At 43.5% G+C, this 12,858-nt stretch overlaps 1 pseudogene; it reads right to left on the bottom strand.

The window, feature by feature from the left end:
* Nucleotides 1-5,406: 5,406 nt before the first annotated feature.
* LOC129543376 (ubiquilin-4-like) lies at nucleotides 5,407-10,548 on the bottom strand (annotated as a pseudogene).
* Between the last annotated feature and the right edge of the window lie 2,310 nt (nucleotides 10,549-12,858).

The following is a 12,858-nucleotide window of genomic DNA, read 5'->3' on the forward strand; positions in this document are numbered from 1 at the left end:
TTAAAGCATCAGACACTGCCTTCACCACCCAACACATCCACAACTGAGCATCACTTCCACCTTGGCCCAGCTGCCTCATTCTTTGTGGAGCTACGAGTAATTGCCCTCTGCTATTCCCCAGTGGCACATTGGACACATTTTGACCTGGAAGGCTCATCTTCCAGGGTCGTATCTTTTTGCCTTTTCATACTGTTCATGGGATACATACTGCTTCTCTCTTTCTTTTAGTAGTATATTTTAAATTTAATTTTAACTGGGAAAAATTGCTTTACAGAGCTGTGTTGGCTTCTTCTATACAACAGTGTGAATCAGCCATAACGAAATACATATCCTCTCCCTCTTGAGCTTCTTGAGCCTCCCCTTACCCCACCCCTCTCCATCATCAGAGAGCATCAGGCTTGGTTCCTTGTGTTATATAGCAACTTCTCAACAGCTATCTATTTTACACATGATAGTGTATATATGTTCATGCTGTTTTCTCCATTCATCCCATGCACTCCTTCCCCCACTGCATCCACAAGCTCATTCTCTACATCTGTGTCTCCATTCTTTCCCTGCAAATACACCATTTTTCCAGATTCCATATATACGTGTTCATGCTCACAAGCTAAGTCGCAGCAGTTGTGTCTGACTCTGTGTGACCCCATGGACTGCCAGGTTCCTCTGTCCATGGGATTTCCCAGGCAAGAATACTGGAGTGGGTTCCCATGCCCTCCTCCAGGGGATTTTCCTGACCCAGGGATTGAAACTGCGTCTCCTATGTCTCCTCTTTTGGCATGTTGGGGTCTTTGCCACTAGCACCACCTGGGAAGCCCTCATATATTTGTTAATATATGATATATTTTTTTTCTCTTTTTGACTTACTTCACACTCTATAACAGGCTCTAGGTTCATCCCCTCACTAGAACTGATTCAAATTCATCCCTTTTTATGGATGAGCAATATTCCATTGTATATATGTACTACATTTGCTTTATCCACTCATCTATAGGTGGACATCTAGGTTGCTTCCATGTCCTGGCTATTGTAAGTAGTCCTGCAATGAACATTTGGGTTCATTTAATTTCCTTTAGAATTGTGGCTTTCTCCAGGTACATGCCCAGTTGTGGGATTACTGAGTTATATAGTAGATTTATTGCTAGTTTTTAAAAGAAATTTCCATACTGTTCTCCTTATAGCTGTAAGAATTTACATTCCTGTCAACAATGTAGAAAAATTCCCTTTTCTCCACATCCTCTCCCGCATTTATTGGTTGTAGGTTTTTTGATGATGGCCATTCTGACTGGTGTGAGATGATGCTGCCGCTGCTGCTGCTAAGTCACTTCAGTCGTGTCCGACTCTGTGTGACCCCATAGACGGAAGTCCACCAGGCTCCCCCGTCCCTGGGATTCTCCAGGCAAGAACACTGGAGTGGGTTGCCATTTCCTTCTCCAGTGTGTCAAAGTGAAAAGTGAAAGTGAAGTCACTCAGTCGTGTCCGACCCTTAGCGACCCCACGGACTGCAGCCTACCAGGCTCCTCCATCCATGGCATTTTCTAGGCAATAGTAGTGGAGTGGCTTTTGATATGCATTTCTCTAATAATTAGTGATGTTGAGCATCTCTTCACGTGTACATTGACCTTCTGTATGTCTTCTTTGGAGAAATGTCTGTTTAGGTCCTCTGCTCACTTTTTGATTGGGCAGTTTTCTTTTTTCTTTCTGACATTGAGCTGTATGAGCTGCTTATGTATTTTGGAGATTAATGCTTTGTCAGTTGTTTCATTTGAAGTTATTTTCTCCCATTCTCAGAGTTGTCTTTTCATCTTGTTTATTGTTTCCTTTGCTATGCAAAAGCTTTTAAGTTAATTAGGTCACATTTGTTTATTTTTGCTTTTATTTCCATTACTCTAGGAAGTGGGTCAAAGAGGATCTTGCTGTGATTTACGTCAAAGAAAATACTGCTTATGTTTTCCTCTAAGAGCTTTATAGTTTCTGGCTTTACACTGAAGTGTTTAATCCATTTTGAATTTATTTTTGTGTATGGTGTTAGGAAGTGTTCTAATTTCATTCTTTTACACAAAGCTGTCCAGTTTTCCAAGTGCTACTTATTGGAGAGACTGACTTTTCTCCATTGTATACTGTCGCCTCCTTTGTCAAAGATAAACTGCCCCTAAGTGCATGGGTTTATCTCTGGGGCTCCTATCTTGTTCCATTGGTCTATATTTCTGTTTTTGTGCTAGTTCCACACAGTCTTGATGACTGTAGCTTTGTAGTATAGTCTAAAGTTAGGAAGGTTGATTCCTCCAGCTCCACTTTTCTTTCTCAAGATTGCTTTGGGTATTCAGAGTCTCTTGTGTTTCCATACAAATTGTGAAATTTTTTGTTCACGTTCTGTGAAAAATACCATTGATAGTTTAATAAGGATTGCATTGAATCTGTAGATTGCTTTGGGTAATATAGTCATTTTCACAATATTGATTCTTCAATCTGAGAATATGATACATCTCTCCAGCTGGGTCATCTTTGATTTCTTTCATCAGTGTCTTATAGTTTTCTGCCTCCAGGTCATTTGTCCCTTTAGGTGGGTTTCTTCCTAGGTATTTTATTCTTTTTGTTGCAGGGGTCAATAGGATTTTTTCCTTAATTTCTCTTTCTGATTTTCACTGTTAGTGTATAGGAAAGCAAGGGATTTCTGTGTATTAATTTTATATTCTGTGGCTTTACTATATTCTTTGATTAGCTCTAGTAATTTTCTGGCAGTATCTTTAGGGTTTTCTATGTATGGTGTCATGTTACCTGCAAACAGTGAGAGTTTTACTTCTTTTTTTCCAATCCGGATTTCTTTTCTTTTTCTTCTCTGATTGATGTGGCCAGGACTTCCAAAATTATATTGAATAATAGTGGCGACAGTGGGCACCCTTGTCTTGTTCCTGACTTCAGAAAAAATGCTTTCAGTTTTTCACCACTGAGAATAATGTTTGCTGGGGGTTTGTCATAGATGCCCTTTATTATGTTGAGGTAGGTTCATTTTATGTATACTTTCTGCAGAGGTTTTATTATAAATGGGTGTTGAATTTTGTCAAAATCTTTCTCTGTATCTATTGAGATGATCATATGGGCTTTAGCTTTCAATTTGTTAATATGGTGTAATCACATTGATTGATTTGCATATATTGGGGAATCCTTGCAAGCCCATTTGATAATAATGTTACGATCCTTTTGATGTGTTATTGGATTCTGTTTGCTAGAATTTTGTTGAGGATTTTTGCATCTATGTATATCAGTGATATTGGCCTATAATTTTCTTTTTCTGTTTGTGGTGTCTTTTTCTGGTTGTGGTTTAGTTTGGGAGCTTTCCTTAGTCTGTAAGACTCTTCCAGAGTCTCAAACTCTGGAAGAGTTTGAGCAGGATAGGTGCCAGCTCTTCTTAAACTTTGGTAGAATTCATCTGTGTCCCTGTGAGGTTTTTTGTTGTTTTAGGAAGATTTTTTATTAAAGTTTTGATTTCTGTACTTGTGACTGATCTCTTAATATTTTCTCTTTCGTCCTGGTTCAGTCTTGAAAGGTTATAATTTTCTAAGAATTTGTCTAATTATTCCAGGTTGTCCATTTTATTGGCATATAGTTGTTTGTATTAGTCTCTTATGAGCCTTTGTATTTCTGTGTTGCCTGCTGTAATTGATCCTTTTTCATTACTAACTTTATTGATTTGAGTCTTCTCCCTTTTCTTCTTGATGAGTCTGGCCAATGATTTTTCATTTTTTTTTTTTTACCTTCTCAAAGAACCAAGTCTTATTTTCATTGAACTTTGCTATTGTTTCCCTCTTTTCTTTTCTTCTTTTTTTCACAACAAAGATCACACTATTTATTTACTAAGGTCAGTGTGGGAGTTGGGGGAGGTAGGGAGGGAAAACCACACAGACATCCTCTCTGGATGGCTTGGGACCTTTTCCCACTTGGAGAAAATTCAATATTGCCTCCATATTCTCAGTAATGGTTCCTCCAAGCAACCGGACTAAGAAGCAGAGAGAGGAGGTGATCTGAGCCTTCTCTGTGTTCCACTAGAGTAAAATTCAATTCCAGATCAAAGGCATCATTGCTAACTCTCCTATCCTTCTTCAAATAGAACTTTCTGGCCTAGAGGGAAGCAGCAAAAGCTCAAGGGCAGAAGCCAAGATGCCAAAGGCCAGGGGTTCTACACAGAAAGACTCCTCCCCCACTATTCCCAAAAAGCAATGCGGGGAGAGGTTAAAATGGTGCACAGTTCTGAGAGCTCTGACAGCTTCAGAAGGGGTACCCACACTATCCTTGGGTTACCCAGCACCCAGAGGCCCAGAGACCTAGCTCCCTAGGCTGTATGTATTTCTGACCTAGACTGGCCCCTCTGTCTACTTCTGTCTGGTGGGAGAAAACTCTAAACCAGAAATCAACAAGGTATCCCCCTCCCACTCAACTCACATGCACCTGTGTGCATGCATGGCAACCCCCCCCCCCCAACACACACACATCCACTGCTGAGACAGACTCCAATACTCTTCATATGTTTTCAGCGGGGATTAAATCAGTGGTACTTGGAGACGCGGGCAGGTCCTGGGTTCATGGAAATGTGTACTGAAGCATGTATGTTTGAGGAAACAGAACCAGTATAATCCCCTGTAAGCCATACAGTTTAGCTTCACTGAACCCTTTTCTTCAACTTCAATTCCATTAACATCTCTAAGTCTCCTTTGCCAGGCCAGAGCCTGGACTCTCTGGCCTAAAAGAACTATTAGTGTTTCCATTCCCTGTCGATTCCAAGTCCTCAACTCAGGCTGTTTCCCCCATTCCCTTCTTCCAGAAAGTCTCATCCCCTCCTCCCTTCGTTGGGCTGGTCCAGGACTTGTTAACTTCTGCTCCAGAGTGCTGTCTCACCTCTCCCTTTGGACAGAAAGAACAGGTATCTTCCTTCCTCTGCAAGTCCCAATAAACCCTATGAAAGTGACCAGAACAGGGAGTGAGGAGGAAACTCACAGCCTGCTTCACCTGACCTGCCTTCAGAGTGTGGAAGTATTGGGTAGGGTAGACGTGGGAGGGGATGGGGAAGAAAAATAAGGAAGACTTACCAAAACTAAACATGAGACAAGCAAAACCCTAGTGGTAGAGATGGAAGACCCTGTTCCAATAAACCAGAGAATGGGTTTCTCCTTCAACTCTATACTGCTACCGAGAAGTTTTGAAGGTTGCAAAAAGATGATTGTGGGGCAAGGAGGTGGCACCAATCAATAAAAACTGCACAAACTGTTTAAATAGCTCTGTTGTAAGCAGAGCCAGGAGAGAAGGTTCTATAAGAGTTGGAGAAGTAAAACCAGAATTCTTAGAGTCATGGGGCTGGGACCCACAGCTCTAAAGTCACCCTGCTGTCTGGAGAGGACAAGGGATAAAAACAAAACAGAAGGGATGACCCACAGAGGGTCTGGTTGACAGAGGAACCAAATGCTGGCATCAAGGAAAGGGAGAGGCAGGAGGACCAGGGCTGAGAGGTTTAGGAGAACTGAGAGTCCAGGAGTCTCTTGATATCTGCTTTGATGTCCCCTCCTGTGGCGATCAGGGCCTGCAGCCTGGCCTTTCATGAAGCCCATGGAGTTGAGCTGCTCCAGCTGCTACTGAAATCTCAATTCTAGAGTTTGCACCTGTGAACTTCCACTTCTGGCCAAAAGATGGATCATCTGCTGCATGAGTTGCTGCTGAATACTGGAGGCATCTGCTAGAGAGGATGTTACTGGCAGGGCTGGAGAGGAGGTGTGCACCTTGGGTGCAGATCCCACGTTGCTGCCTGCCAAGGATGCTGGGGTCCAGGCCATCCCAGAAGAGCCAAGGCTGGATACCAGCCTGGGGGCTTCAGTCTGCAAGGTCTGAAGTCCCTGCTGGATGTGAAGCAGTGCCTGCAAGGCTCAGGGATTGGTGAGAATGGAGAGCAACTCTGGATTCTGCAGCTGCTGCAGGAAGACTGGGAGCTGCAGGCAGAGCTGCTCCTGAAGCTAGAGATTCCCCATGAAGAGTGACACATTCGCCAAAGTCGGGTTTCTGAGCAAGCGTTTGCATCATGCTGCGCATGTAGGGGGCTGAGATAATGTTCTGCATCAGTTGGGAGTTCTCAGAGATCCGATGATGAAGGCCTGCATTTCCCGGCTGTTGAACATCTCTGACTCCAGGTTCAGTTCAGTTCAATTGCTCAGTCGTGTCCAAATCTATGTGACCTCATGGACTAGAGCACACCAGGCTTCCCAGTCCATCACCAGCACTTGGAACTTACTCAAACTCATGTCCATTGAGTCGGTGATGCCATCCAACCAACTCATCCTCTGTCGTCCCCTTCTCCTCCTGCCTTCAATCTTTACCAGCATCAGGGTCTTTTAAAATGAGTCAGGTCTTCTCATCAGGTAGTCAAAGTATTGGAGTTTCAGCTTCAGCATCAGTCCTTCAAATGAATATTCAGGAATGATCTCCTTTAGGATGGACTGGTTGGATCTCCTTGCAGTCCAAGGGACTCCCAAGAGTCTTCTCCAACAACACAGTTCAAAAGCATCAATTCTTCAGTCAGCTTTCTTTATAGTCCAACTCTCACATCCATACGTGACTACTGGAAAAACTATACCTTTGACTAGACAGACTTTTGTTGGCAAAGTAATGTCTCTGATTTTTAATATGCTGTCTAGGTTGGTCATAACTTTTCTTCCAAGCAGCGTCTTTTAATTTCATGACTGCAGTCACCACCTGCAGTGATTCTGGAGCCCCCCAAAAATATAGTCTGTCACTGTTTCCATTGTTTCCCCATCTATTTGCCATTTAGCGATGGGACCAGATGCCATGATCTTAGTTTTCTGAGTGTTGAGTGTTAAGCCAATTTTTTCACTCTCCTCTTTCACTTTCACCGAGTCTCTTTAGCGCTCCTTCACTTTCTGCTAGGCTAGCTGCATTGATCCCAAAGGGGTTGGAGACAGCTGGGTGCACCTGGATGGTCCCGAATCATGCAGTGACCTCCCCACCAGACCCAGGGGCCTGGGAGGTGGGGGTCAATGTGCTCCAGGGGTTAGGGAGGGGCTCTTGTTTCTCAGTCCACAAGGGTGGGAGGATGAGCTGTCAGAGTTCCCAGTCAGGAAAGAAAAGGGATTGTTGCCAAACTTTTTCCAGGCAGCTGTAAACATGGGCTCCTTGATGTCCATATACATGTGGCAGAAGGCATTACACCCTCCAGGGACGCTCTTCAGATTGCTTAGAGCCTGGTCCTGCTTCAGCATCACCTCCCGCATCATGGCTGGATTTCCAGCCAGCTCCATCATCTGCCTCACAAGCTCAGGGTCGTGATCATATGACTGTGGCTTTCAGTCTGTTTGCCCTCTGATGGACAAGGACAAGAGGCTTATGGAAGCTTCCTGATGGGAGAGACTAACTGAGGGGGAAACTGGGTCTTGTTCTGATCGGGGGGCCATGCTCAATAAATTTTTAATCCAATTTTATGTTGATGGGTGGAGCTGTGTTCCCGGGTATTTCACTTCAGTTCAGTTCAGTCACTCAGTCGTGTCCGACTCTTTGCAACCCCATGAATCACAGCACGCCAGGCCTCCCTGTCCATCACCAACTCCCGGAGTTCACTCAAACTCATGTCCATCGAGTCGGTGATGCCATCCAGCCATCTCATTCTCTGTCATCCCCTTCTCCTCCTGCCCCGAATTCCTCCCAGCATCAGAGTCTTTTCCAGTGAGTCAACTCATCGCATGAAGTGGCAAAAGTATTGGAGTTTCAGCTTTAGCATCAGTCCTTCCAATTAACACCCAGGATTGATCTCCTTTAGAATGGACTGACTGGATCTCCTTGCAGTACAAAGGACTCTCAAGAGTCTTCTCCAGCAACACAGTTCTAAAACATCAATTCTTTGTCGATCAGCTTTCTTCACAGTCCAACTCTCACATCCATACATGACCACGGGAAAAACTATAGCCTTGACTAGACGGACCTTGGTTAGCAAAGTAGTGTCTCTGCTTTTTAATATACTATATAGGTTGGTCATAACTTTCCTTCCAAGGAGCAAGTGTCTTTTAATTTAATGGCTGTAATCAGCATCTGCAGTGATTTTGGACCCCCCAAAAATAAAGTCTGACACTGTTTCCACTGTTTCCCCATCTATTTCCCATGAAGTGATGGGACCAGATGCCATGATCTTAGTTTTCTGAATGTTGAGCTTCAAGCCAACATTTTCACTCTCCTCTTTCACTTTCATCAAGAGGCTTTTGAGTTAGTTCCTCCTCACTTTCTTCCATAAGGGTGGTGTCATCTGCATATCTGAGGTTATTGATATTTCTCCCAGCAATCTTGATTCCAGCTTGTGCTTCTTCCAGCCCAGCATTCCTCATGATTTACTCTGCATATAAGTTAAATAGGCAGGGTGACAAGATACGACCTTGACGTACTCCTTTTCCTATTTCGAACCAGTCTGTTGTTCCATGTCCAGTTCTAACTATTGCTTCCTGACCTGCATACACGTTTCTCAAGAGGCAGGTCAGGTGGTCTGGGATTCCCATCTCTTTCAGAATTTTCCACAGTTTATTGTGATCCACACAGTCAAACGCTTTGGCATAGTCAATGAAACAGAAATAGATGTTTTTCTGGAACTCTCTTGCTTTCTCCTTGATTCAGCAGATGTTGGCAATTTGATCTCTGGTGCCTCTGCCTTTTCTAAAACCAGCTTGAACATCTGGAGGTTCACGGTTCACATATTGCTGAAGCCTGGCTTGGTGAATTTTGAGCATGACTTTACTAGCGTGTGAGATGAGTGCAATTGTGTAGTAGTTGGAGTATTCTTTGGCTTTGCCTTTCTTTGGGATTGGAATGAAGACTGACCTTTTCCAGTCCTGTGGCCACTGCTGAGTTTTCCAAATTTGCTGGCATATTGAGTGCAGCACTTTCACAGCATCATCTTTCAGGATTTGAAATAGCTCAATTGGAATTCCATCACCTCCACTAGCTTTGTTCGTGTGATGCTCTCTAAGGCCCACTTACTTCACATTCCAAGATGTCTGGCTCCAGGTGAGTGATCTTGCCATCGTGATTATCTTGGTCATGAAGATCTTTTTTGTACAGTTCTTCTGTGTATTCTTGCCACCTCTTCTTAATATCTTCTGCTTCTGTTAGGTCCATACCATTTCTGTCCTTTATCCAGCCCATCTTTGCATGAAATGTTCCCTTGGAATCGCTAATTTTCTAGAAGAGATCTCTTGTTTTTCCTATTCTGTTGGTTTCCTCTATTTCTTTGCATTGATCGCTGAGGAAGGCTTTCTTATCTCTCCTTGCTATTCTTTGGAACTCTGCATTCAGATGCTTATATCTTTCCTTTTCTCCTTTGCTTTTCGCCTCTCTTCTTTTCACAGCTATTTGTAAGGCCTCCTCAGACAGCCATTTTGCTTTTTTGCATTTCTTTTCCATGGGGATGGTCTTGGTCCCTGTCTCCTCTACAATGTCATGAACCTCCGTCCAGAGTTCATCAGGCACTCTATCAGATCTAGTCCCTTAAATCTATTTCTTACTTCCACTGTATAATCATAAGGGATTTGATTTAGGTCATATCTGAATGGTCTAGTGGTTTTCCCTACTTTCTTCAATTAAGTCTGAATTTGGCAATAAGGAGTTCATGATCTGAGCCACAGTCAGCTCCCGGTCTTGTTTTTGCTAACTGTATAGAGCTTCTCCATCTTTGGCTGCAAAGAATATAATCCATCTGATTTTGTTGTTGACCATCTGGTGATTTCCATGTGTAGAGTCTTCTCTTGTATTGTTGGAAGAGGGTGTTTGCTATGACCAGTGCATTCTATTGGCAAAACTCTATTAGCCTTTGCCCTGCTTCATTTTGTGCTCCAAGGCCAAATTTGCCTGTTACTCCAGGTGTTTCTTGACTTCCTACTTTTGCATTCCCGGCTATTTACCTGGGGCCAAACCATGGTGGAGGTAATGAAGATAATGGTAACCTCCCTCAAAAGATTCCAGGCATGTACTGTTCCACTCAGTGTCCCCAACCCTGTGGCAGGCCACCACCAACTCACACCTCTGCTGGAGACTCCTGGACACCAACAGGCAAGTCCAGGACAGTCTCCTGTGGGGTCACTGCACTTTTCTCCTGGGTCCCGGTGCACAAGGTTCTGTTGTGCCCTCCGAGAGTCTGTTTCCAGTTCTTTGTGAGTTCTGGCAGCTCTATGGTGGGGTTAATGGTGATCTCCTCCAAGAGGGCTTATGCCATACCAAGTCTGCTGCACCCAGAGCCCATGTCCCTGCAGCAGACCACCAGTGACCCACACCCCCACAGGAGACGCTCACACACAGTTCTGTCTCAGTCTCTATGGGGTCTGTGGGTCCTGGTGCACACAAGGTTTGTTTGAGCCCTCTGAGCCTCTCTGGTGGGAATGGGGTTTGATCCTAAACGTGAATTCACCACTCCTACCATCTTGCTGGGCCTTCTCCTTTGCCCTTGGATGTGAGATTATCTCCTCACAGAGACTCCAGCGCATAGCATCTTACAGGCGTTTCTCTGACCTTGGACATGGGGTATCTCCTCTCAGCCACTCCAGTGCCAAGCAACCAAAATCAGATTGATTATATTTTTTGAAGCCAAAGATGGAGAAGCTCTATACAGTCAGCAAAAACAAGACTGGGACCTGACTGTGGCTCATATCATGAATCCCTTATTGCCAAATTCAGACTGAAACTGAAGAAAGTTGGGAAAACCAATAGACCATTCAGGTACGACATAATCTAATCCCTTATAATTATACAGTGGAAGTGAGAAATAGATTTAAGGGACTAGTTCTGATAGAGACAGTGCCTGATGAACTATTGATGGAAGTTCGTGACATTGTACAGGAGACAGGGAGCAAGACCATTCCCAAGAAAAAGAAAGGCAAAAAAGCAAAATGACTGTCTAAGGAGGCCTTACAAATAGCTGTGAAAAGAAGTGAAGCAAAAAGCAAAGGAGAAAAGGAAAGATATACCCATTTGAATGCAGAGTTCCAAAGAATAGAAAGGGCAGATAAGAAAGCCTTCCTCAGTGATCACTGCAAAGAAACAGAGGAAAACAATAGAATGCGAAAGACTAGCGCTCTCTTCAAGAAAATCAGAGATACCAAAGGAATATTTCATGCAAAAATGGGCTCAATAAAGGACAGAAATGGTAGGGACCTAACAGAAGCAGAAGATATTAAGAAGAGGTGGCAAGAATACACAGAAGAACTGTACAAAAAGATCTTCATAACCCAGATAATCACGATGGTATGATCACTCACCCAGAGCCAGACACCCTGGAATGTGAAGTCAAGTGTGCCTTAGGAAGCACCACTATGAACAAAGCTAGTGGAGGTGATGGAATTCCAGTTGAGCTATTTCAAGTCCTGAAAGATGATGCTGTGAAAGTGCTGCACTCCATTTGCCAGCAAATTTGGAAAACTCAGCAGTGGCCACAGGACTGGAAAAGGTCAATTTTCATCCCAATGCTTAAGAAAGACAATGCCAAAGAATGCTCAAATAACCGCACAATTGCACTCATCTCACATGCTAGTAAAGTGATGTTTAAAATTCTCCAAGCCAGGTTTCAACAATATATGAATCATGAACTTCCAGATGTTCAAGCTGGTTCTAGAAAAGGAAGAGGAATCAGAGATTAAATTCCCAACATCCGCTGGATCGTCGGAAAAGCAGAAAGTTCCAGAAAAACATCTATGTCTGCTTTATTGACTATGACAAAGATTTTGACTGTGTGGATAACAACAAGCTGTGGAAAATTCTGAAAGAGATGGGAATACCAGACCACCTGACCTGCCTCCTGAGAAATCTGTATACAGGTCAGGAAGCAACAGTTAGAACTGGACATGGAACAACATACTGATTCCAAATAGGAAAAGGAGTACGTCAAGGCTCTATATTGCCACCCTACTTATTTAACTTATATGCAGAGTACATCATGAGAAACGCTGGGCTGGATGAAACACAGGCTGGAATTGAGATTGCCGGGAGAAATATCAATAACCTCAGATATGCAGATGACACCACCCTCAGGGCAGAAAGTGAAGAACTAAAGAGCCTCTTGATGAAAGTGAAAGAGGAGAATAAAAACGTTGGCTTAAAACTCAGTATTCAGAAAATGAAGATCATGGCATCCGGTCTCATCACTTCACGGCAAATAGACTGGGAAACAATGGAAATGGTGAGGCTTTATTTTTCTGGGCTCCAAAATTATTGCAGTTGGTGACTGCAGCCATGAAATTAAAAGACTCTTTGAAAGCAAAGCCATGACCAAGCTAGACATCATGTTAAAAAAGCAGAGACATTACTTTGCCAACAAAGGTCCATCTAGTCAAAGCTATCGTTTTTCCAGTAGCCATGTATGGATGTGAGAGTTGGACTATAAAGAAAACTGAGTGCCAACGAATTGATGCTTTTGAATTGTGGTGTTGAAAAGACTGTTGAGAGCCCCTTGGACTGCAAGGAGATCCAACCATTCTATCCTAAGGAAATCAGTCCTGAATATTCATTGGAAAGACTTATGCTGAAGCTGAAACTCTAATACTTTGGCCACCTGGTGGGAAGAACTGACTCATTGGAAAAGACCCTGATGCTTGGAAAGATTGAAGGTTGGAGAACAGGACAAGAGAGGATGTGATTGTTGGATGGCATCCATCACCAACTCAATAGAGATAAGTTTGAGTAAGCCCCGGGAGTTGGTGATGGATAGGGAAGCCTGGCGTACTGCAGCATGTGGTCGCAAAGAGTCGGACATTCCCAGCCACTGAACTGAACTATTACACTGTATGTATGTACTATGTCTTCTCTATTCACTCATCTGTCAATGGACATATAGGT

The sequence above is a fragment of the Moschus berezovskii genome, chromosome 23, assembly GCF_049115385.1.
Source record: "Moschus berezovskii isolate FMDL1 chromosome 23, NW_MosBer_1.0, whole genome shotgun sequence".
Classification (NCBI taxonomy): domain Eukaryota; kingdom Metazoa; phylum Chordata; class Mammalia; order Artiodactyla; family Moschidae; genus Moschus; species Moschus berezovskii.